Source organism: Ammospiza nelsoni, chromosome 7, assembly GCF_027579445.1.
Source record: "Ammospiza nelsoni isolate bAmmNel1 chromosome 7, bAmmNel1.pri, whole genome shotgun sequence".
Classification (NCBI taxonomy): domain Eukaryota; kingdom Metazoa; phylum Chordata; class Aves; order Passeriformes; family Passerellidae; genus Ammospiza; species Ammospiza nelsoni.
The window spans coordinates 37,850,590-37,877,212 of NC_080639.1; the positions used below are offsets into that span (position 1 = coordinate 37,850,590).

The following is a 26,623-nucleotide window of genomic DNA, read 5'->3' on the forward strand; positions in this document are numbered from 1 at the left end:
CCTCCTCCTCCTCCTCCTCCTTCCCGACAGCGGCGGCGGCGATGAGGAGGAGCGCGGGGGGGGGCGGCGGCGGGACGGCCGGTTGTTCGCGCCGCTGAAGGGACACGAAGCAGCGCCGCGCCGAGGCGGGGGCGGGGGGCCCCGAGTCGCTGCCCCCCCCGCAGCCCCGCCGGGGAGTTTCTTCCACATCCCCCCCAAACACACCGAGACCCCCCCCCGTCCCTCGGGGGCGGCCCCGCGGAGCGCCGCTCCCTCCTCCTCCTCCCCCTTTATTACCCTTTGTGTGCGTCTCCGCCTTCCTCCCTGCGCCCGGGGGCCCTGAGGTGAGTGCGGGGGGGAGCGGCGGGGCGGGGGGGGCTGTTTGTTTACCCCGTGTTTACCCCCTGTTTACCCGGGGGGGGCACCGCCTGTCACTCCGGGCCCCTTCCCGGCGCCCCCCGCCCCAGCTTTGTTGTCGGGGGATGCTCCGGGGATGCTCCTTTGGGCCCCTCCGGAGCGGGAGGGGAGGCGGGTGACGGCGGCGGGGGCGCCGGGCAAAGTTCGGGGTGCTGCGGTGGGTGCCGAGCCCCGGCCGAGTGCCCCAAGTGTTGTTTTCCCGGGATATCAGGGAGCCCCGGCGTTGCCCCCCAGGTTCCAGGCCGTTGTTTGACTTATTGTTTGAGTTATTAAACCCCTGCGGTGGTGAAGGTACAAAGACCACTTGTACAAAGACCCTTTCCCGAGCTGAACTTCCAGGGGATAGACAGTCCAGGAGCTGGACTTGGTGTCTGCGGGTTGGGATGTGCTTTGGTGGCAGCCCCTGGTTTATCGGTGGTGCCCGGCTATATTTGGGCAATGGTTTGTTGGGATGTACATGTCGGGATGTGTTTTTCCATGGTTTCTGCTGGGAAGGCCAAGTGTCTCCATCCCCGCTCACCGTCTTGGTCAGGTGCTGCTGGTGGACTGGCCTGACCATGTTTGCTGCTGGTTCCAGGGAAACTTAGGTGTTCAAACGTCTGAAATAGGTTAAAATGTAATGGCTTTAAATGTCAAACTAAATTGTGGACTCGAGGAAATGTTGGGAGAAACCTCCTAGATGTTTGCAGGGATCCAGAAGTAAGGGTTGGGGCATTAACACCAAGCTGAGATGAGACAGTCCCCTACACAAAGTAGGATGTTTATATTGGAATTGGTGTTGTCTGCTTATTTCTGGAGCTTAATTATGTCCTCTGTAATTTCCAAAAGACGGTTGGAGCGCTTTGGTTTATTCTGGGTTTATTATTTTTGGTTTATTAAGCGCTGGGTGCAGAAGCACGGAGTAGGCCGTGGGTGTGTGTTCCAGAGGGGCGCCCCAGTGAAATGGTGAGCACAGAGTGTGTGTCACTGAAGGATGCCCACAAGAAAGAGCTCTCCTGGCATGCTGGGCTGTCTCCCATTCCTGCTTTGTACCCACGTGTCTGGTGGGAAGCAGCAGTTTTGGGGTCGGGCTGGGATGAGTTTGAGAGATCTGTAATTTGATGGGGTGGAAGGAACAGGAGAAGACCAGAGCTGGGATTGATGCTGGACAATGTTGTGATGGAGAATTGGAGGCAGCAGCCATAACTGTAGCTCTTTCTCATAGTTTGCTGTTAGTTTTCTTTTTGCTTGTAAGAGCTTTGGGTTTAAACGTGTGGGGACAAAACCTCAACGGTGTCAATCCCCAAAATTACCAGATCTGTGTATAAACACCCATGATTTAAACATACAAACTACAGGTGGGAGGTGGACAGCAAAAGCCTGTCCAGGAGGGAAGGACATAATTTCATTATTTTATTTCATGACACTGCTGCTTTTCTCAGCCTGAGATCCCATTGATCTGCTTTGCTCTGTTCATGGAAGCCTACAGTGGCTGCAGGATTACATTCCCCGTGTCTGTAGAGCTGCAGCTCTGTCCCCAACTTCCACATCCTCCAGTGGTGTGATACAGTAATTATTACAGGGATTTCACCATCTCCTTGTGTTTTGGGCTTTAAAGTACCTATGGTTTGGTTTAATATGGTCACACAGTGAAATTGAACAGGATTCTGAAGCTGGGCAGAGTAAGTCAGGGTTTTTTCTTGCTTTAAATCTTAGAGATAAAATAACTGATAAACCTTCATTTCCATAGGCCTCCAGTCCTGCAGGCAGGTCTGTGCTGGAGGGAGAGCTGTGGGATTGGTGGGATTGGGCTGGGAAGGGCCCTCTGAAGGATTCTGGGTGGCAATTCCTGCATTTCTGCAGGTTTGGCACAAAGGGGTCTCAGGCTAATTTGGGCCTCCTGGCTGCTGTCACAACCTCCCCAGAGCTGAAGGAATTGAACCTTTCAACCTGTGCTAGGAAAGATTGTGAATTATCAGCAGCTGTAACTGAAAGGCAACACAGTTTCCTTTTAGTTGGGGTCCTAAGCTCTTTTTGCTGCTGTTATTGAGATATTTACAGGTGCTGGTTGCTTCTAGGAAAACTTGGTGTGGATTTTCCAGTTCTTTGTTTTTGGGGACAGAATTAATAATTATTTTGCTGTACTCTGGGTCAGTGGCTTCTGGAGTTAGCAAGGAGCTGCCATGGCTGTGCTGAGCATGGAGATGCTGTTTAGGCCTGACTTTAATCATGTTTCTGTGGAGTTTCTGCCATCCCTTCCTTCCTCTGTGGACAGATGAGTTGGTCTCTGTTTGGATTAGGGAGGCGGATGTTTGAGGAGAATCTTTATGATGCAATACCTTCAATAACTGAACTTTTCTTGCTGTCCTTTCATTGTTGAGCTGTGCAGGAATCAGTGTTTCTCCTTGTTCCAAAGCACAGGAGATCTGGCATCATCACAGTCCTCTCCAGGATGGAATACCTTGGGATTCAGCTGGGTCATTTAATTTGTTTTGTCAGTGCATTTATATTTTTTTCCTGCTGTTCCTCATGGTTGTTCCTTCTCTGTGGAAGATGAGTGTCTGGAGTGCAGTGTGTGAGCCCACCATGGGTTTGTGGCTGAGCAGGCAGTGCTCCCTGTGGGTGCTCCCTGTGGGTGCTCCCTGTGGGAGCCCCTGTGCCCATCTGGAGCCCCACTCATGTCCCAGGGTCTCTCCATGGGCTTAAGGGGCCACGAGCACAAAGCAGTTCAGGCTCAGCTGGTCATGGCCAGGGACACTCTGTTTGAAAGTGGCTGAGCTCCCTTTGCAAAAATCCTGTCAGAACTTTGGGTGAGTGGGGAATTCTGTTTGTCCTTTCAGCCTTGTTGCGTTGTCTCAGGGTTTGGTTTTGCTTGGTTCTTGTTCTGTCCCAGTGAAATCAGAATTACCACTGATTTCAAAAATAAAAAGATACAGGATACATTTATTTCCTTTTTAATGCTCTTATGTCATTAAGGACCTGCTTATTCTTTTAAAGAGTTGCTTGAACGTTGGAAACCACAGGCTCTCATTGGCTTCTCTTTGTGTTTATTTTTGGAACTATTAGGTGCAATAATTCTGCTCAATCAGTTTCAAATGGGCCTGCACAGGAACCAGGGCTGGTATTAGGGATGAAATTTTGGAAGAGCATTGGAAATAGCTTTCAGGATGCTTTCATTTTTCTCTGTGTATCTGCAGCTAAACGAAGAGGGAATAAAACAAAAAGCAGCAGTTAAGAAATTGAGAAGTGCTGACTCTTCCCCTCTTTTGAATTCCAAGTTCTTTATTATAGCAATTTCTATTTCTTGATGAATCGTCTAGAAAGGAGTTCAGACTTGGTACTATTTTTAAATCAAGGTGAAATTTGTCAAAATCACTTGGACTGCAATGTTCAAAAGTGTATGAGTACACATGCAAATGAGTTTAGCTGCATACACAAATAGGTAAATATATAAATGAGCATCTACAAGAAGTAGTAAAATCACTGATTGGAACTTTGCAGTGCTGCTTTGGGGTGCCCTGTGGGCCCTGAGCTCCAGGCTGGCAGCAGGGATCACTGAGGGCCCTGCCATGGCTATTCATAGAGCTCTGTGAAACGACTTGGTCAGCTGGGTTTGTGTGCAGCCTGACAGGTGTTCCCAGCCCCAAAATCCCCATTGCCTCCCATCCTTCCCTTGGCACTCACTGAGGGACAAATCCTGCTCTGGGCTCCATTGTTGGTGGAGCTGGAGATGCCCAAGATCCATTTCTTGTTTGTTTGAGGGGTTTTTTTCTGAAATATTCTGTTTCGGGAGCTTTAAATGTGCTTTAAAATAAAGTGGCAAAGTGCTTGGAAATTCTTTTTTATGTTTCTAAGCAAACCTTTATTCCTTCATTTATTACTCTGGTTAAATTCAATGTGCTGTTTATTTTATATATTGTTATTTTCCAGAAAATGTTTTAAACCAAGCTAGCAATATTTAAAAAATTCTTATCCTGCCACAATATCTGATAACCAGAACTCCTAGAAGCAATATATTAATTCATTACTTTACTATGAGGTAAAATTGAAAAAAAAAAAATTGTCATAATTTTTGCTTAGTCTACATTTTCAGTGGCATTAAATGCAGAATTATTTTGGTGTGTGAGCAATCTGAAATGTAAATAGCATGTGAAATATGAGGGCCCTTGCTTTGCAGCATCAGTGGCGTGGCCTCGCTCAGGAAAATTCCCAAGTGAGGGAAGCAGAACAGTTGTCAATTGTTTGCACAACAAATCCTGCTGGATCAAATGCTGATATTCCCAACGTTTGGATCAAGGAAGGCACGAGATAATGTTGCCTTGTACCCCCTGCCAAAGGCAACAAACACAGCCTAAGTTAGGAGGAAATCTGGCCAGCTCCAACCTGGGCCTGCATATCACAAATACAGATAGGCACAATTTTCCATTCATGCTGCCTGATGGTGGAAAACATGGAAATTCAGTTTCACTTGGCCGGTTTTAGACTTGGTTTTAAGCTCTGGTAGATCATTGCCAACATGTTATTTAGGATTATTTGTTGTGACAAATTAAAGGCTTGATCAAAATCCGTGAAATGTTTGGGTTTGTCTTCATCCTTGAAGCTTTTACCTGTCTACCTCATGTATATCTATATATATCTGTATATATTTATATAGATATCTATGTGTATATTTATATAGATATCTATTTATATTTTACATATATCTATTATATATATTATATATGTATTATATATTTTTATATATTATATACTATATATATTTATATAGATATCTATATATATTATATATATCAATTATATATATTGTATATGTATTTTATATATATTTTATATATATCTATTATATATATTATATACGTATTTTATATATATTGTATATATCATATCTATTTTTTATATATATATATATAGGTGACTAGGCCCACCATAATGACTACAAATTTCACATATTTTGGCAAGACTGACTCTGCATCTCCAGTCTAACCAAAACACATGAAATAATGAAAATAATAAACACAGCCTTATATTTTTGGTTGTGTTTGTTCCTAATCTAGTTAACTTAATTTAATTTTTTTTTTTATTTTTAAGACTGATGCAATGAAGCTTTATGCATCTATTTAATTTTTCTATATAAGCACACTGTCAATTTAAGGAGATAAATTTTATTTGTTTTAACTGTGTGTAGAAGAGAAGCACAAAAAAAATATTGTGCTGGATTCTCTCATCCAAACTGTAGATAAGAAGAATTTTTTTAGCATCTGCTATTTTTGGAAGAAAACACTGCAAAAGTGAACAAATGAGATCATTGATTGAAGAAACAAAGTAGTCAGGAATCTGTAGTGAGCTGGTTTTTTTAGAACAGAACTTCCTTTTGTCTTTTAGGGATTGGGGGCAGGAGAGGGATGCGTTGTTGTTCGTAATCTTTATGGGGAAGGGGCTTGGATCAGGTTTCAGAGGTGCATGTGTTGGTGATGCAATGTGCTGTTGTCTTGTTGTTCCTGAGCGTGCCTGCCTGCAATGGCAAATATTGTAAAGTTTGCTGGCTTTTGAGTTGTTTCTGGAAGGCTCATCCCATGTTTCTCAAGGAGCAGCTCCCTTTGAAAGCTCAGAAAATATGAATTTTCCCCATTTGTGCTATGCTAGGAAAGGTTTGGTTTTTGGAGGTGCTGTTTAAAATGACTTTTCCTCTGGATTTTGTCCCAGGGGAGTGAATTGCTGGGTTGGGGAGCTGGAGGCAGGGGAAGGGTCTGGGGAAGGGTCTGTGGGAGGGTTTGTGAGAGGGTCTGGGGAAGGGTCTGTGGGAGGGTTTGGGGAAGGGTCTGTGAGAGGGTTTGGGGAAGGGTCTGTGGATGGGTCTGTGAGAGGGTTTGGGGAAGGGTTTGTGGGCGGGTCTGGGGAAGGGTTTGTGGAAGGGTTTGGGGAAGGGTCTGTGGGAGGGCCTGTGGAAGGGTTTGTGGTAGGGTTTATGGGAGGGCCTGTGGAAGGGTTTGTGGTAGGGTTTGTGGGAGGGTCTGTGGAAGGGCCTGTGGAAGGGTTTATGGGACGGCCTGTGGAAGGGCCTGTGGAAGGGTTTGTGGAAGGGTTTATGGGACGGCCTGTGGAAGGGCCTGTGGAAGGGTTTGTGGAAGGGCCTGTGGAAGGGTTTGTGGTAGGGTTTATGAGAGGGCCTGTGGAAGGGTTTGTTGGTGCTGATGGCATCAGAGCCCCAGTGAGAGCTGAACTTTGTGTGGCCTCAGATCAGCCTGGCCAGAGCTGCAGAGGGGATCACAGCCAAGCCCTGGCCTCTGATTGCCCCCAGAAATTCCTGCCACTGCTTCCTTTCAGGTTCAAACTGGACACATTGGCATCTGGGTTTGGGATTGTAGCTCTTCAAGGTTTTCAGTAGAAATTTGTCCTAAATACCAGAGCAGGTACCAAAATCCTTTAGCACAACCCTTGAGTTGTCCAAACTCAAAGCACTGTTGGCTTTTCCCTGCTAAGATGATTTAAACGCTGAGGCTGGGAAATCCCACCTGCTCAGGGTAGCCAGAACAGACAATAAAATGAACCAAAACTAAACCCAAAAATTCCATGTAATCCCTGAAACTTGGGACTGATGTTGGAGTTTAAGGACCATGTCCTTACAAACCTGTGAGTTTTGGAGCCTTTAAAAGCCACGTGGCTCCCTTGGAGCTGCTGGGTGTTATTAAGTAATAAAGCAGGGCTGTGTCTGTGGGCCAGCTGAAGCAAACCATATCTGGGCTGGAGGCTATTGGTTCCTCACCTCTGGTTTAAAATTAGTGCAATCGTTTGCAGCGTGATTCATTTCTAAAAATGACTTGTCCATCTGTGCAGGGTGCCCTGGCTGGAGCCTGCCAGTGCTGCTGGGGCTCTGCTGGAACTTGGGTTACTCTCAGGGCATCTTGGAGCTGTTGTAGCCCACTTTTCTTTGATAAATGTGTTAATTCAGGCATTAAGTTGGGTATAAAATTGTGGTGTGGGTGATTTTTAATTTTTGAAAATATCTATCCAATGTTTCTACTCTTGAGACTCTAGTAGGAAATATGTAGGTATGAAATCTTCAAGGAAAAAAATATAATAATGTCTATTCTGTTTTCACTGCTAAAATGTTTATAATTTTAGCCCTAAATCTGAATTTTTATGAATTGTAACTTCACAAAGATATTGGGGAACAAAACTTTTAACAAAGTAATGCTCCCCCCAAAGTTGGGCAGCTCCTTAATCAGCTGCCCTGTGGGTTCCTGGGGGATCACCTTCCAGAACTCTGGGGGTTCCTGGGCTTTTCCCTGTGCTGCTTTCCCTAAAACCTTCACAGTCCTTAATCATCTTCTGTAACTCAGCTCCTTTGATGGAAGAGTCCTGCTAAGGATCTACAGCATTGAGAATCTGCAGAATTTAGGAGCATGTCCCTGGAACTTAAAGTAAACAGAAAATCAACACAATATTTGAAATTTTCATTTTTATGTTAAAGGAACTTACATGGCAGTAAAAATATTCCCATGTGTAAGAGCAACATCCCTTTTCTTAAATAATAATTATCAGACTAATAACTGGTTGCTTTGTCAGAGAAGGAATATCTGAACTTTGCAGAGCCTGTTGTTACAGTTTTTTAATTTTCAAAGAAAAAATCAAAAAGAATTGATCAATACTTTCTCCAAGTATTGATCTATGCTAAATAAAACTAAGTTTAACTTTATTCAGGTTTTTTTTGGATGTTACAGATGCAACAACCTGAGAGAGACTTATCCCATAGATCAACAGTTTGAAGTAGATTATTCTCATTTTTAATGTTATTACATTCAAAAAACCAGTAAAAAACTGTTAATGTTTAGCTTTTGCTAATTATTGCAAATAATTATAATACTTTGTGATGGTGTATGTGAGTCTGGAATGTTTCTGTGCAATTACAGAAAAAATGAAATACTTTTTTAGTTTGTGTTTTGGTAGATAATAGTCAAAGGCATTTGTAATGTAGGAAATGTTCAGTACAATGGTGGTGATTGTAAACTGAATTGTTGCTGATGGTGAACATTAAATTGAGGACATTTTAAGGCATCTCCAGTTGTTGTCTTGAAGGAAAGTTCTTTATAGAGGTTTTATTGCCTGTCCCGGTGTTGGGAGTTGGTTGTCCTGTGCTCCAGAGGGCTTCACAGGCAGGTGGGATTTTGGGATTAGGTTCTGTGGACCTGGACGTTCATCAGAAATTCCCAAATAATTACTGTTTTTTTAATCTCTGCATTAATCCTGTCCAGCGTAATCCGTAATTATTCTGTCCTCAATTTGCACAGACTCTGCTGTTGTTTACTCCTGCTTTACTCACCTACTTTATTGTGCCCCAATAGACATTCCTGACAAGTTACTAACTCTGAGTTGCCTTGGGAATGGTCTGTGTGGTTTTGGGGCAGCGAGTTTATCACCCCACAAAAACCCCATCACACTTCAGGGAGTGCATCCACTGTGCTGAAATATTGTGATTTTTGTGCACAGGATGGTGAGGCTGCCTCGGGGGAAGGGGGAGTTCCGTGGAGCTGCAAGGTGCAGCCTGTGGATAAAAGCCCTTGCTGCTGCTCTCTGTGGCTTTGGGGCTGGGGAGCAGGGCTTGGCACCCCAAAAAGGAGCAGGGCTGTAACTGAAAGCTGCTGCAGGAGGAAGGAAGTGAGCGGGGAAACGCTCGGAACAGGCAGAGCCTGGCCAGGGGGTTGGTGGTCAGGAGCGGTGAGGGGATGTGGGTGGCAGCAGGGAGGGAAGGGGATGAGGCACAGCTGGAGTTTGGGGCAGAGTTTGTCAGGCTGTAAGGAAAATTAAGGGAATGTGGGGAGCAGGGGCTGTGGGGGTGTGAGAATTGTTTGTCTTGGCAGAGGGGAGCAGGTCAGAGAAGCATGGAGTGGTTTGGGTTGGAAGGGAGCTTAAAGCTCATCCCATCCCACCCCATTCCATGGTTGGGTCATCCAGCCTGGCCTTGGACTCTCCCAGGGATGCAGGGGCAGCTCCAGCTGCTCTGGGAATTCCCAAAGTCCCATCCATCCCTGCCCTCTGGCACTGGGAGCCATTCCCTGGCTCCTGTCCCTCCATCCCTTGTCCCCAGACCCTCTCAGCTCTCCTGGAGCCCCTTCAGGCCCTGGAAAGGTCTCCTGGATCCTCCCTGGATCCTTCTCCTCTCCAGGTGAGCACCCCCAGCACCCCCAGCCTGGCTCCAGCCCTGGGATCCACAATAGGATGGGAAGGGGAGCTGGTGATTCTTGGTGGAAAACCCCACCTGGCAGCCTGGCTGAAGCCACAAGTATCAAGAATATTTTCACACAGTATCAACCAGAAAGTGCTGCTTAATCACAGCCTTTACATCCAGCAGCCTCAGAATGATTTGAAAAGGGAAGTAAACAGGCCTGTGAGTGTATAAATAATTCCATAATATTGCCACTGTTGCTGGAACTTGGAAGAGCTGGGAGTTGCTGCTGAGCAGGCCTGGCTGCTCTCACACCAGTGATGCCTTGTGGAGGCTGACCTGGAACAGGGACTGGACAGAGCTAAAGAATAAAGCAGGGATTTATCCAGAGCCTCCATGGATCCACCAGAGCCCAGCCAGGGCTGCACCCAAGATGAACCAAAATGGCCCCAAAATGCACGAGCGCTGCCGGGGTCTGTCCCTGGGATCAGCTCCGCTCCATTTGCACCTTGCAGTTCATTGTCCCATTGCAGCTTTAGCCCCTGCAGTCCCACCCTGCTTGTTTTTCTCTCTGCAGCCCACGGGGTTTGTGCTCCTGGGCTGAGATTTGGCTCATTTGTCCTTGGTCCTCAGCTAAAGGAGGAATTCTTCTGTCTCCCTGCTCTGTGCACAGAGCCCTAATATGAAGCCTAGACTTAGACACTAAAGCAGCCCACAAGCTGAAAAATATGAAAGCTGAACCTGAACCATGACCAGGAGCTGCACCAGTGCCCCAGAAATGCTCTCACCCCTTGGAGGACGTTGGCCTGGCTGTTGGGGTTACAGCAGGGAAGTCTCCAGCAGTGCAGCCCATGCCTGGAGCTGGGTTCTCCTTTATCCCCCTGTGGTTCTGCTCTGCTCCAGCCCATCCATGGCTGAGTTTTCCTAGGGAAGCATCCCAGAGTGGAGAGGGTGCCTGGAATGCTGTGCATGCCTTGCCTGTGTTGTGTTTACTTTGACTTTATTCTCCTTGCTCGTCCCCTGAGTAAACAATGCTAATCCAGTGCTGCCCATCCAAGGCAGCTCTGCTGGGCTGTCAGAGCCTCCCTGCCCGTCTGTGCCTCCTTTTGCCACCAAACTCACTATTCCTGGGCAGGGAAAACTCTGATTTGTATGGATTGTTCTAATCCAACATCATGCAAGCAAAATCAAAAAATAGTTTGACTACCTAATGATTCAGAAATGCAGACGCGTTGCCAAAAATTTTAGCATTTGTTAGCTTTACACTTGAGCAAATGCATTCTGGTAGAGAATTGAACTTCTTTATTTTAACTCTTATCTGTGGAGTTTTAAGGCTTAGGAATTTATCCCACCAAAAAAAAATTATAATTCTAACAAATATAAAAATTAGTCTTTACATTTCTTGTATCCTCCTCTTTTTTTGGAAGAAATATTTCTGAATTTATTTCTGTATTTGCTCTAACAAATACAAAAATTAGTCTTTACATTTCTTGTATCTTCCTCTTTTTTGGAAGAAATATTTCTGAATTTATTTCTGTATTTGTTTTAACAAATACAAAAATTAGTCTTTAAATTTCTTGTACCTTCCTCTTTTTTTGGAAGAAATATTTCTGAATTTATTTCTGTATTTGCTCTAACAAATACAAAAATTAGTCTTTAAATTTCTTGTATCTTCCTCTTTTTTGGAAGAAATATTTCTGAATTTATTTCTGTATTTGCTCTAACAAATACAAAAATTAGTCTTTACATTTCTTGTATCTTCCTCTTTTTTTGGAAGAAATATTTCTGAATTTATTTCTGTATTTGCTCTAACAAATACAAAAATTAGTCTTTACATTTCTTGTATCTTCCTCTTTTTTTGGAAGAAATATTTCTGAATTTATTTCTGTATTTGCTCTAACAAATACAAAAATTAGTCTTTACATTTCTTGTATCTTCCTCTTTTTTTGGAAGAAATATTTCTGAATTTATTTCTGTATTTGCTCTAACAAATACAAAAATTAGTCTTTACATTTCTTGTACCTTCCTCTTTTTTGGAAGAAATATTTCTGAATTTATAAATAGAGGGACAAACATTTTTCCTTTAAATACAGCCAGAAAAGTTTCTTCTTTTGTTGAACAGGAGCTCTAATATGATTTAGCATTTTCTACTTTGAGATAATGAGTTGAAGCAGGGCTTTAATGAAATAAATTCAGTGCAGCTTAGTGAGGAAAGGGGGTTTCTCTTGAATAACTCAGTTTCTCTCCAGTGCTTAAATATTTCAATAAAAACAGGAACTCAATTTTTGGAGGAACCTCAGCAGAAGAAGGAGCCAGATGTGTTGATTTTGTAAACATGAAACAATCTGCATTCTAAGAATTATTCTCTGATCCCTTTGAACTCAAGGAGTGACTGCAGGATTTTGTGTCTCTCTATTGGACACTGGTTTTTTGTGCATTTGCCAGTCATAACCAGAGCCTTGATATTACTGTAATGTAGAAAATATCAGGAACAATGTGGGATTTTAATTTTTGTCACTGTCTTCTGTAAAAATTATATTGGACTTTATACAGGGGGATAATTTTACATATTTCCATAAAGAATAAAAAAATAAAAATGGTTATTTAGGATGAGCAGACCTGTTATCAGTGCAGAAACTTGATTTCTGAATTTAATTTCTATTGAATAATGTAAACTGAAAGTACTGATATTAATCTATGTTAGCTGGATCTTACTAAAAATTAACTTAATTTTAATGGTTTTTTCCTGTTCTACCTGAAAACAAATCCAAAACCCAAACCTGTCCCAAAATACTGTGCTTTTCTCTAAATTACCACCGCTGTACATTTCAAATAAATATTCTCCTCTAGTTCTGTCACAAGCAAGGAAAAGGGATTTGTTCAATCAGCTGAAATGAAATGATCTGCAAACCAGCAATGAGTTCCTTCTGCATTTCCCCATGATTCACTGTCTGATGAGAAATATGTTAATATTTGTTAAAATTTTTAAACCAGATTTGAGGGGATTTGGGGTTTTTTTAGGTTTTTATATAGTAACACACAAGTCAATTGAGCCTTTGACACCAGACAGACTGAGGGACTCGGTTCAGGTGAAATCACCTGTTCTGCATGAATCCCTCAGAATCTTGCTCGTTAACAAGTTCTCACTACTCTAAAACACAAAATTTTAAATTCAAACTGAAATGTTTTGGATAAAAGTGAGGAAAATAAAAAATTCCTGCAACATTCCAGCATACAATAATATTAAATGGGAAATTCATGGAGTTATTCAGTGTTTAAAAGAGCTGCTTTTGTTTTCATTCATAGCCAGGGAAGTTTGCATTACTTTTACATGATTTTTACTTTATTTTCCATTTTTATGGAGAAAAATGATTCTTTCATTTGAAATATTTTGTTGTATTATTTTTCGTGTGATTTGGTGCTGCCATAAATAATATTAAATATTTGGGTACATAATAATAATAATAATAATAATAATAATAATAATAATAATAATAATAATAATAATAATAATAATAATAATAATTCCACAAAATTAATTCCATAATAATTTCATAATAATAATTTTATAATAATAATAAAATATTGTTAAATGTTTGGGTACAAAAAATTGTAATTAATGTCTGGGCAGAGCACTGTATATTTCTGCAGAGAAATCTCTTCATGTTTAGGGGAGCAGTGACTTTTCCTGTGTGTTTTGTGGGGTTTTGGGGTTGTTGTCCCTGTGGGCTGGTGCCTCTCCCACAGGTCAGCTGATGTTTCATAGTGGATGTTTCACAGCATATTTTTCTCTGTGCAATGAAAAAAAAGAAGTTTTATGACCTGAGCAAAACACTTTCCCCATTTCTGTAGAGACTTTTAGTGTCCAAAAGCTTTTCATAAATACAGCTATAGAATACCTAAGGCTATTCAATTCATCTTCTCAAGGGCAAAGGATTTTTTTTTTTCCTTTTTTTGATTAAATTTTTGGGAGAAAGGAAGCTGTTAGAACAGACTTTATAGTTTTGCCTTTGTTGAATTGACACTCTATAAAATTTTATTTTAGCAGATTCGATACGAGGGGGAAGCAAAGGCTGGACTCCAAGTAGGGCAGGGAGGAAAGTCGTAGGTTATTAAATCTTTTCAAGGAGAAAAGGAAGCAGTTCAGTGTGCTCACAGGGGTTCCTGTGTCAGCACTTGGGAAGCTGGCAGGGATTATCTCCAGCAGGTTAAGGAGGGCAGGCTGGGAAGGGGATGCTGAACTTCCAGCAAGAAGGAAATTGAGATATTTAACCTGGCTTTGCTTTAGATCCCGTTTTACTCTGCAGGCCTTGAGCTGCAGTGTGAGAGAGTTTGGAGCACGCAGGTTAAAATGGAATTTCAGTGTGTTGAAGTAGACATCTTGATAGAATTGGTATTTTTTTTAGAATGAATGTAACGTTAAGGAAAAATTATAGCAACACAAATAAATTGGAGTAATTTAACATTTAACACAGGGGATGGGTTTTGGGGGAGGGAGGGTTTCCATCCTGCCCTCTTTTCCATGGACATCCCTAGGGAAGGGTTTCCATCCCATCCTGCTCTCCATGGACATCCATCCATCCATCCCCAGGGAAGGGTTTCCATCCCATCCTGCTCTCCATGGACATCCATCCATCCATCCATCCATCCATCCATCCATCCATCCATCCATCCATCCATCCATCCATCCATCCATCCATCCCCAGGGAAGGGTTTCCATCCCACACCTCTCTCCATGGACATCCCCAGGGAAGGGTTTCCATCCCCCCTGCTCTCCATGGACATCCATCCCCAGGGAAGGAGGGAAGGGTTTCCATCCCACCCTGCTCTCCATGGACATCCCCAGGGAAGGGTTTCCATCCCATCCACTCTCCATGGACATCCATCCATCCCCAGGGAAGGGTTTCCATCCCCCCTGCTCTCCATGGACATCCATCCATCCCCAGGGAAGGGTTTCCATCCCATCCTGCTCTCCATGGACATCCATCCACAGGGAAGGAGGGAAGGGTTTCCATCCCCCCCTGCTCTCCATGGACATCCCCAGGGAAGGGTTTCCATCCCATACCTCTCTCCATGGACATCCATCCCCAGGGAAGGGTTTCCACCCCACCCTGCACTCCATGGACATCCATCCATCCATCCCCAGGGAAGGGTTTCCATCCCACCCTGCTCTCCATGGACACCCATGAAAGTTTTGTCGGGAGCTGCCCCTGTGCTAAGGACCCAGGCAGGATTAATGGGATTATTTTGGGGCAGGATTAATGGGATTATTTTGGGGCAGGATTAATGGGATTATTTTGGGGTCCCTTGGCCCCGGGGTCCGTGCCATGCTCTGCCAGCTCTGCTCTTTGTGCCAGCTGAGTTGTGTGTTTGGGGTGAGCTCAGGGAGCCCCTGAGCTGGCTGTGTGCCCAGCAGCATTCCCTCCAGCAGGATCCAGGGGCTGTGCTGCCATCCCTGGAGCTGGCACAGCCTCCTGAGCCAGCAGGGCGTGGGTGGGAGGTGGGGCCAGGTGAGCCATGGAGCTCTCAGAGCAGGAGCTGTCGTGTCCCTGCCAGTTGGGACTTGTGGGAGACTGGCAGGGATCAGCAGCACAGCCCTCACTGCGGTGTCATTGTACAGAAAATTGCTGCTGCTTTTAGGGGATTGGCCTGGCTGGTGCTTGATACTGACTGGTAGGGAGGGGAAATCAGAGAGGTAAAATCCTGGAGAAATGTTTGTATGGTCCTACAGGGGACTGACTGGAGAATCCCACTTGTCCTGTGGGGCCATGAGGAATGTTCAGCAGGCTGACAGCAGGTGAATGCTATCCAGACTGCAGCATTTGGGAATCAGACCTTCTGTTTTGGGAAGTTGTCATTTCTTCATTTCTGCAGTCATGGAGACGCTCATTAGACATCTCACATTCAATATGCAGCTTATTGAGCAGTTGGCTGAGAAATGATGAGCAGAACAATTGCATCTTGAGGGAAAGCTGCCTTTGGAGAGAATGGGCTTCCCTGGCTTAGTCATGGACACGTGATTGTTGACATTTTTAAATTAATCTGAAGATGCTGTGGATAATGATGCTTTTCTGATGGGATGGGGTCAGTCCAGGTGGTTTAGGGCCATGCTCTTGCTTTGTGTGAAGATCTAGAAGGAGCAAACCCAGTGTGGTGGCAAGGATGTGACCTGTAAGTTTATTTTTTATACGTTGGTGTTAGAAACCCTGATACCCTTCAATAATGAGATGAGATGGGTGCACTTCCCTGATTCTTCTTCCAAAACTTAAAATGACATTGCATTAAAACAGAAATGAATAACAAATCATGAAACAAAGCAGAAGTACATGGGATAACATTCTGGTTTCTTGTCCACTGATGAGTTCATAGTTAAAACAAGAAAAATTGTTGTAAAATTGTACCCTTGGACGCCTTCTGCTAAGGGTCCAGAATAGTCACTTTATGCACTGAGACTTCCACTAAATTCATATATTCTACAGCTTTCCTTGCACAGATAAAAGGGCCTGGATCAATGATATAATTTACCAATTTTACCAGTTTCTATTTTTAAGTAAGTGATATCTAATATTTGGTAGGGGGTTGGGAGCATCCTGTGAAGAAACATTTATCTCTAACCATTTTGGATTCTAAGGCCAGAATGAATATGGGAGAGCAGACAGAATTTACAAAATATCAGTCTGAGCACAACAAAGGGACTGGGGCTTCTTTTCTTTGAGGTGGGTTTTTTTTTTGTTCTTTTTATCTCCTAACTGAAAAATACTCCAGTTCTTCCCCACCCCCAAGTGAAAGAAGAATTGGGGAGAGAAGCAGAAAAGGTGAAAAGGCCCGAGCAGCAGGGCAGAGCAGAGGAGGCCATAAAGGGTTTGTTGTGTGGTGCTCAGGTTGTTAATGCTGTTAATGATTGAGCTGTTTATGGGGGATTACAAAGGGATAGGAAACGACTCTGCTCAGGAATTCCACTGAACCCCAGAGACACCGACAAAAGTTTAGCAGGAGGCTGGACTGGGACAGGCCTTTGCCAGCAGAAGCTCCAGAGCTGGTGAGGAGCACAAACACAAGTGGCTCAGGGTCATCCTGCTTTAAAGGGCCACCAGAGAGTGCCTGGCACTATTGAGTTACAGCATGGCAGGGTTACAGAGCTGGCAGTTCACACAAATATGCTGTCATACTTGCTAGACCTGTACGTCGAGTTTGGGGGTTGGGCATTTTGGGGGTTTGTTTTCTAGGGGGTTTTAATAAATGCAAACTTCCTAAACCCCACTGATAGGTAGATATTTGTTATTTGCTCTGCTGGGAGTCCATTTTAGTTGTTAAAGATCAGGAGCATAGTTTTACTGTTGGTTTTATGAATGCTTTGGACATCCAGCTTGTTTCCTCAGAAGTGCAATGTTATGGTTTATAAACTGGAAGTCCCTTCTCCTATTTTGCCACATCATAATCGAGTTTACAGCAGCTCTGGCTGCTTCTCTTCTGGTTGTGTTCCAGGCTCAGTGACTCTTGGGCTGTGTCCCCCCGGGTGATGACCTTAGGGAGGCTCTGAGGAGTGCTGGGACTTGCCCTGTGCTGTTGCAGTCTGAAATCATCCTGTGCTGCTCACAACCCATCATGCAGAGTCTGATCACCAGGGCAATGTTTAGAAATCCAGGAGGAACCTTTCCAGCTCCTCGTAGTAGAGATGGGAAGAGGAGGAGCAGCCACTTTTCATTTCCCTGCAAAAGAGGCTCTCCAGCTTCCAGAAACATTTCTGGTGGTGTTGAGGGGTTTGATCAGCCTCTAGCTGTGTTTTCAGTAAAAAATTCATATTTTTGATGTTTCTCCCAAAGCCATAGACTTGTCTTTACCCTTATTATTCTTGGGCACGTTATGGTGATGGTTATAGATGGTGCAAAGTGCTGAAAATGCTCCTTTGAGCAGTGCCAGGTTTAGCATTAGAAGGTTCAGGGAATACTGAGGAGAGAGAAAAGCTGGAACATCCTGGCCATTGTAGTGCTCTGACATATCAAATTCCACACACAACACCCCCAGCTGTGCAAAAATCATTAATCCAAACCACCTGTTTGTTGTACACGATTTTACCTCACCTTTGGATGGTACCAGGTCTGGGGTGAGACATCTGGGAGTGAAACTCCTGCCATATTCCAAAAGGGAATGCAGCTGTGAGCCATAGATCAGGTTAGCACCATTTACATGAATTAGCAAAAGCTGTCAGCTGCCAACCAAACTGTGCAAGCTCCACTTCTGGCTGAAGTTGAGTGCTGCTGGGGCTAAGCTGGGTGCAGGAGCTCGAGTGCAGTGGCTGCAGCACCTGGAGCTGGCTCTGCCTGGGAAGGGGAGCGCTGCTTGCAAGGAAGCTCCAATAATCCTTGGAAGTGCTTCCTGCAGCAAACTGGGACAGGGTTTGGTGTGCAGGCTCCCTGCTCCTGCCATGCTGGCTCTTCTTAACCTGTGAAATACAGAGTGCAGGAATCCATCACTTGGGGATAAATGTCACTGGTTTGGGGGTTTGCTCAGAAGTTGTGCAAAACTGGATGTAAAATGTTGCATTAAAGCTTGGCAGGCAGCAATGTGCCACTTTGCCACTTTGCTATTTAAGTTTGGGTTCATCTGTGAAGGGGGTTTTGGAGAAATAATGCTCATCTTTTCCCTTCCTCCAGAGAAAACAGAAATGTGCTGTTAAAAAGTGGTGATTTTTTTCCAGCTGTTTTGGACACTGGGGAGGAGGGGCAGTGGATGTGTCTGAATTCTCTCTGGAGCATTTCAGAGTATCATTTAGGAATATTTCACCGTTCAGTTGTGTTCTGCCAAAGTCACAGGATCCATACTCATAAATAATTTGTGCTTTTTGTGAAGTGCCCTCCTTTAGAGGCTGCTCTGCTCAGCAGCAAGTGCAGAATGAGGGCTCACGTGATGCACGTGGGTTCAGCAGTGATGAGCAGCTCATTAAAGGCTGCTCTGGGCTGCAAGGAGGTGCTGTGGAAGCGTGAGTCCAGGAAAGCAGACCTTGGGCCACCCAAAACATCTCCTGGACTGCTGGGATGGAGCTGGAAAGCATTTCCCATTTGTCCCAGTCAAGGAATGAGTGATAGTATCACGTTTCCTATTTCATGTGTGGATTATTTACAGACAGATTATTCATCTCTGCCTTTTTCTCCCCAGTACAGGAAGTTTTGCTGGCATTTAAGTAGCTTGTCTCAATTTGGATTTTTTTTTTCTTCCTTCTAAAACCCAAAGCTTTTCACTGCAAAAGAAACCTAAGGGAAAAGTTCTCTGAAACCAGGATGTGTGTGCAGAATGATGGCTGGGTGTCCACCCACAGATTAAAAATTCCTGCCAAGGGTAGCTCTGTTCAGATACAGCAGAATAGTTGTGTGGGGATTGTAAGTGGTACAAAGTTGTTGTTACCTCTTCTAAGAAAGTACAGAAAAGAACAATAAGCTGACTTTAGTTTAGAACTTGAATTAAAAGCCACAGAGAAGCAGAGTGGAAATCCTCCAGCCTGAAGTGGCATTTATTGCCCAGGATAGAGATTTGTGTTCCTCCCTTTAAGAAGATCTGCAGGACTGGTTGTGTCTGAAGTTCTGTACCTGGTACAAGTTTTTGATGTTGCTGCTGGAGGATGAAGTGGGTTCTGCTGTAAGCTCCCGGCTGAAGCAGCCTGAGCTCTCCTTGGCACCTCCTGTGTCTGTCAGGCCTGGCAAAGGTGTTGGGAAAATCCTCTCAGCTGCAGGTTGGGAACTGCAGGCAGCTGCTGCTGCGCTGAGCTCCAGCTGAGACAGGAGCAGGGCAGGGACTGTCACTGTGTGTGCCCTCAGGTGAGACCCCACCTGCAGAGCTGCCCCAGCACAGCAGGGACCAGGTGTGATCCCAGGTACAGCCATGAGCTTCCAGCTCTGGGGTGTCCTGAGGGACCTGGAGCTGCTGGGGAGAGCCCAGAGGGTTCCCTGGAGCTGCTGCAGGGCTGGAGCCCCTCTGGAACCAGGCTGGGAGAGCTGGGAATGTTCCCTGGAGCAGGGAAGGCTCCAGGCAGAGCTCAGAGCCCCTGGCAGGGCCTGGAGGGGCTCCAGGAGAGCTGAGAGGGACTGGGGACAAGGGATGGAGGGACAGGAGCCAGGGAATGGCTCCCAGTGCCAGAGGGCAGGGATGGGTGGGACACTGGGAATTGGGAATTCCCAGATTTGCTGTGGCTGCCCCCGGGTCCCTGGCAGTGCCCAAGGCTGGAGCACCCTGGGGCAGTGGGAGATGTCCCTGCCCATGGCAGGGGGTGGATCAGGATGGCTTTAATGACCCTTCCAACCCAGAGCCCAACTTCCAACCCAATTCCATGGCTTTTTACACCCTGGTGCTGCCCAGGGTCCTGCCCTTACCTGTGCAGGTGTCCCAGGGCTGGGGTGCAGCCTCCTCCTCCCTCCCTTGGCCAGCAAAGCCCAGGTGCAGGAATGACACAGATTTTTTGAGGTTGGTGTAGAACCTCCCCTGTGAACACCTCCAGTCACAAATCAATAATTCCTGGCAAGATCCATTTAGATCCAAGACTTTTCAGTCACCAGTTGTGTGTTCAGTGCTCTGTAACACAGAAATGGGAATTTCTCACAACCCTCCAACAAATTGGGAAGGAAACAGACACTGCAGGTGTGTCAGGAAGCTGAGTTTGTAAACCCAGAGAAGCTTTGTGCCAGAACCTTTTCTGAAACTCAAGGTGTGGCGGCTGCTTTTTAATTCCTGGTGTGTCTGATCTGAAACCATCACCATACCATTAATTAAAGAACTAAAAGGGGTGGTTGGTATCGTGTTGTAGTGCCTTTGGAAGCTGGAAAAGTGCCACTGGGTACAGGCTGGAGTCAGTGCAGCTGAGGTGGAGGTGCAGAATCCCTGAGCAGGATGCTCTTGGCTCTGCACTGATAAATCTGATGGACACAGGGGCTCATTGTGGGGCTTTTCACATTAAAATGACAGAACAAATAAACTGGGAGAGCTTTGTCCCAGTGATGTCTTCAGGAGCAGTGAAGTTTGCATTTTCAGTTTTCCCATATAAACTTCCCAAACTCTACATGGTGAAGAATGTTTCATCCTTCCTTATCTTCCCCTCTCCTTGCCTTTTCTGGCCCAGGAACTTTAATAAGAAGGGGCTTCAGCATTTTGGCATTTTTAAGGACACAATCCTTCAGTGGGAAAAAGCACTTAGGTGTGGGATCATTGCTGGGGATGGGAGAGAAGAAGGAAGTGAAGAAGCTGCCAGTCAGTTTGTGCTTTTCCATGGAGAGCAGAGCCAGGCCTCCAAAGGAAATGGGAAGAGAGGAGCTCTGCCTTGAGAAGAAGAAGAAAATGAGAAGAAGAAGAAAATTAGAAAGAAGAAGAAAAAAGAAGGAAATGAAGAAGCTGCCAGTGACTTTGTGCTTTTTATGGAGAGCAGAGCCGGGTCTCCAAAGGAAATGGGAAGAGAGGAGCTCTGCCTTGAGAAGAAGGAGAAAATGAAAAGAAGAAGAAAAGAAGAAGAAAATGAGAAAGAAGAAGAAAAGATGAAGAAAGAAGAAGAAAAAAGAAGAAGAGGCAAATGAAGAAGCTGCCAGTGACTTTGTGCTTTTTCATGGAGAGCAGAGCCAGGCCTCCAAAGGAAATGGGAAGAGAGGAGCTCTGCCTTGAGAAGAAGAAGAAAATGAAAATAAGAAGAAAATGAGAAAGAAGAAGAAGAAAATGGAAAGAAGAAGAAAGAAGAAGAAGAAAATGAAAAGAAGGAGAAAATGAGAGAGAAGAAGAAAGAAGCAGCAAATGAAGAAGCTGCCAGTGACTTTGTGCTTTTCCATGGAGAGCAGAGCCGGGTCTCCAAAGGAGATGGAAGGAGAGGACTCTGCCAGGAGCCTTTAGGAGCCAGATCTCTTCCTGTCAGTGCTCAGGTGGCTGTGCAAGGAGTGCTGGCCTGGAAATGGCCACAGTTCACCTCAGCTGGGTTCCTCAGTCTCTGGGGTTGCTGCAGTGTGCCTGGAGCAGCTGAGGCACAGGGGGCCCCAGAGCTGTGCAGGGACAGGCTGGGACACGCTGCAGCCACTCGCTCTGCCAGGCTGGGGACAGGGAATCTGGGTCATGTCTGTCTGTGTCTGTCTGTCCGTCCCTCACAGCTGCAGCCTTGGCCCAGCCAGCCACACTTGAAGAGAGAATTCCCTCCCCTGTCCCTCTTTTCTTCCCCAGCCACCCCAGAGCAGGGACAACACGGGGGATTCAGTGTTGAAGGCTCTTTGGCAGTTTTGGTAACGTGAGGGATTTATTGCTGTGCCTGCTCCTGACTGGCAGCACTTCCTGGGTTTAGGAACTGGAAAATGAGCGTGCATGCCTGTGTTCATCAAATATTGAATTTCAGCATGTCATGGTGCCATTACCTGAGCACAGGTGAGTGTGTGAGAGCCTGAGCTGGGCTCTTTTCCATGGCCAGCCCCTCACATCCCTGCCTGGCTCTCCCCACTGCAGTTCTCAAGCAATTTCTCATGCGCACGTGTCTAATCCACAGCAATTCCAGCCTATGGTCATGATGTCCTAAAAAGAGAAAACATTTCTTGTCCAAAATAACCAAGGTTTACTGAAGTCGTTCATATTCACACTGGCAAATATCCAAACATCTTTCTGTTTGCCTACTTCCTTTCCCATCCTCCAGCCTGCATGGGTTCTTCTCCTTAAAGAAAAGAAACTTTCACTTCTAGATTTCAATGCATTTTATTGCTGTAAATCTCAAAATAGGAAGGGAAAAGGCCTTCAGGTAAAAATCAGAATTTAAAAGCTAATTCTGTCCTGGCTGGGACATTGGTTCCTTATTTGTATCTTCAGTTTTAAATATGCAAATTTATTTATTTTTATCCTGCTGAAGCTGCTTCAGCGAGGCAGTGTTAGAGTGGTGCTTTCTACCTGAAGAGGGGTTTTTGTGTGTGGAATTCCTGGAGCTGTGAGAGATGCTGTAATCAGATAGGAATTTGGGAAATGTATAGGTCTTTCAGGAATGCATAGCTCATGTTGTCATCATTTTTCAGCTCTCCACCATCCAAACTTTGCTTTAGCTAATGCAAGCCAGATGGGTTATTGCTATTTTATACACTAATATTTGTATTTAGGCTTTTTTAATGGTCTCTGCTAATAGTGCTGAGGCAGTAGGAATTGTGTAATCATGATTAAGGAAATTTTTTTACTTGAGTTGTTTTGTTTGTTTCTCGGTGCTGGTTATGGATCAGGTGTTGCAGAGATTTGATTATTTTATGTTTCACTAGGGGAAAAAATTGGTTGCTTAAAGATGGATTTCTGGTCTGCTTTGGGAGAAAGAAACAGAGTGGTTTATACAAATGCAATAAATAAATAAATAACTCTGGGAAGAAAAAAAAAAAACCCTGCATGTGAGTACAATACTGCAGGAAACATGAGACAGCAGAAAAGCAGCCTTCCTTGCAGAAATACTTGATCAAGCATTCTTCTCCCCTGAAGTGAAATTCAGATTAATAATGGTGACAGTTGTCAACTTCAAACCACCATCAGTTTTAGAAGCTCAATTACAATCTATTTTCTTTGTAGATAATAATTCCAGATAAATATTGCTAAAAGCAAGCCCGAGCCGAGGAGACAAAGCAATTAAATCCCACATTAATTTGTTTACCAGTGTCACAGGGAATAAATCCACTGTAAGTTTTCCTCAGTGATCTGGAGGTGCTGGGGAGAGCTTTTTTTGTGGAATATTGGAGAGGGGGAACGTGGATTCTTTGCTGGAGTCACGTGCTTAATTAGACATTATGTAAATGATACTTTACATGACAAAAATAATCTTGGCTGAGTTCTGTGGTGGTGCCAGGGCTGCCTTGGCCACGGGAAGGTAAAAAATGGGAGGAGGGAAGGAGACACAAGTGGGCAGAGCTCTGTGAACAGAATTTCAACACCAGCGCTTGCTCATTCTCTCTTTTTAAACAGTGCAACATCAGCCCCATCCGTGCAGGAGTACATTTTAGCTTGAAAAGATCAATTTTGAACTCTTTTGGTTTTAAAGATAACCTTTCAAATGTGTGCCAGAGCAGCCTGGAGTTCCAGGAATACAAACAGAATCACTGCTTCTGCCTCCAACCTCCCTGAATGGCAAAGCAGCAGCAGGGAAAAAAAATTGTAAGGTTGTTTTTTTGGGTTTGATTTTCCTTTTTTTTCCTTCAGGCAATGTGAACATTAAGACAAACATCTCGATTTTTATACTGTTTGGAAAAATCTGTGAGTAGGAAGGGAAGCTTCACTTCTGAATATCCTTAGGTTGTTATTCTTTGCTGTAATTATTTTATGATACCTTCAGAGCACCTGATTTGGTTTGTATCTTTTGTGGTACTTTGATTTTTATTTTATTTTTTTCTTTAAATGGATTCAAGGCTGTATCTATTGCTGTAGCCTCATTGTACTTAAGAGGCAAAGAAAAAATATGTCATTTGCCAAGTGGCAGCTGAGAGAGAGATTAAATAACTTGCTCAAGTCAGTGGCAGAGTTGGGATTAGAAATCTGTTCCTGCTGTGTTTCTGAAAATGAGATTATGTTACTTGTGCCCTGAATTATAGTGAAATAAAAGAGATTTTAGAGCCTTCTGTGGTAGGCATGTCCTGTTGCCATTTGTCATGTCTGGGTGATAAATAGGAACTTGTAGATGAATTTAGTGGGAATTTTGAAATGGATTCAGGAATAGCAGGATTATACCCATGCTGCTTTCTGGTTCATCATATTTTTAAATCATGGATGAAATTCATGTTTTTTTTAAATCATGGTTAAATTCACCATGTGAAATTACTTGGTGAGAGCTAAAATTACAAACAGAGATTGGCCTGATAAAGGGCAGGGAGAATTAAGATTTTGGTAATAATTAAGCATCATCATTATGCACATCACTGTACTCATGAGAGGAATTAACAGCAAAAAATAATAAGGGAAACTTCTGCTGCTCTTTAGCATGTTTGTGCTACAAACTGAGTAAGGAAGGACAATTCAGGAGACATTTTTAATGACTGGGATCTAAATCTAAGGAAAAGACTTTGAAAGCAGAATGTTTTTCATGGTTGTCACTATGCTGTCTAAATAATACCAGGTATCAACAGAGCATGAAAAAAATTAGTCTCAAATAAGATTATTTAGCATCTTTAGAAATTATTGTTTTAGTGAAAACTTGTTTGGTGCTCAGGATACTGAATTAGACTGATGTTTTTATTTTAATGTCTTTTAAATTTTGGTCTTTGAGTGAAAGTAAAATACTTTGAGTGAAAGTATAGATATGTATAACTCAGTTTAAAAGATGAAAATGGGAAGTCAACAGTCTCAAAATCCAGGTTTGTAAAAAAAAAGGCCCAAATATGCCTTCACTTTTCCAATGGACAGAGAATTGGTAAATTTTTAGTGGACTTTGAGTTTGTTAGAAGAGTGAACAGTGCTCAGGTGAAGAAGTTGAGTCTGCCCAGGTTTGAGAGTTGTGCTAATTGTTGCCTTACAGGAGATAATAAAACACAGCTGGCTTTAAAAGGGAAAAAACCCTATATTTTTCTGCCCCTTCTTCAAATCTTCAGAGTCAGCCCATCCTTTACAAGTATCCCATATTTGTGTTTCCTCTCTGGACAGGTAACTATGATGCATTCTTATCTTTGTGTGAGAACAGCTTTTCTCAAAAAAACAAAAAATCAGAATTTGTCATCAGAATCCTCAGTGCCTGTGCCTCACCTGGAGGGCTCTGGGTCCCTGACACATCCCCAGGACTTTTTGAGAGTTGTGGAGCCTCTGGAGAAGGATGGAAGTTCTTTCTTTTTGGTTTTTATTATTTGCAAACAGCTTTTCCTTTCTTTTTGGTGCTTCCTGATGCCAGTGGGCAGGAGGAGCAAATGTTGGGGTCTCAGAGGAACGACTGGGAGGGATAACCCTGCAAATCCCTTCCCAGCCTTGGGAAGAAGAGGAAGAACATGGTAAAAGAACAGAATCGGGATCATTTAGGCTGGAAAACAGAATCAGGATCATTTAGGTTGGACTCAGACCATGGAGTCCAACCATTCTTTCTCTTTGTTTTTTTGTTATTTGCAAACAGCTTTTCCTTTCTTTTTGATGCTTCCTGATGTCAGTGGGCATGAGGAGCAAATGTTGTGGTCTCAGAGGAGTGACTGGGAGAGAAAACCCTGCAAATCCCTTCCCAGCATTGGGAAGATGAGGAAGAACATGGTAGAAGAACAGAATCAGGATCACTTAGGCTGGAAAACAGAATCGGGGTCATTTAGGCTGGACGAGTCCAATTATTCTTTCTCTTTGTTTTTTATTGTTTGTGAACAGCTTTTATTTTCTTTTTGGTGTTTCCTGATGTCCCAGTGGGCAGGGGGAGCAACCGAATGTTGTGGTCTCAGAGGAATGGCTGGGAGAGAAAACCCTGCACATCCCTTTCCAGCATTGGGAAGATGAGGAACATGGTAGAAGACAGAATCAGGATCAGTTAGGTTGGAAAACAGAATCAGAATCATTTAGGTTTGAAAACAGAATCAGAATCATTTAGGTTGGAAAACAGAATCAGGATCATTTAGGCTGCACTCAGACCGTCGAGTCCAACCATTCTTTTCCTTTGTTTTTTATTTGCAAACAGCTTTTCCTTTCTTTTTGGTGTTTCCTGATGCCAGTGGGCAGGAGGAGTGAATGTTGCAGTCTCAGAGGAGTGACTGGGAGAGAAAACCCTGCAGATCCCTTCCCAGCATTGGGAAGATGAGGAACATGGTAGAAGAACAGAATCAAGTTCAATTGGGTTGGAAAACAGAATCAGGATCCTTTAGGTTGGAAAACAGAATCAGGATCATTTAGGCTGGACCCAGACCATGGAGTCCAACCATTCTTTCTCTTTGTTTTTTATTATTTGCAAACAGCTTTTCCTTTCTTTTTGGTGCTTCCTGATGTCAGTGGGCAGGAGGAGCAACAACTGAATGTTGCAGTCTCAGAGGAATGATTGGGAGAGAAAACCCTGCCCGTCCCTTCCCAGCATTGGGAAGAAGAAGAAGAACATGGTAGAAGAACAGAATCAGGATGATTTAGGTTGGAAAACAGAATCAGGATGATTTAGGCTGGACTCAGACC

General features: G+C 44.1%; 1 protein-coding gene across 1 annotated transcript in view; it reads left to right on the forward strand.

Annotated features, from left to right (window-relative positions):
* The first annotated feature begins 37 nt into the window (after positions 1 to 37).
* MBD5 (methyl-CpG binding domain protein 5) overlaps positions 38 to 26,623 on the forward strand; it is a 127,901-nt gene continuing 101,315 nt past the window's right edge. Inside the window, exon 1 of the mRNA XM_059476220.1 lies at positions 38 to 323. The gene's annotated coding sequence lies outside the window, so the exon portion shown is untranslated. The remainder of the gene's footprint in view (positions 324 to 26,623) is intronic.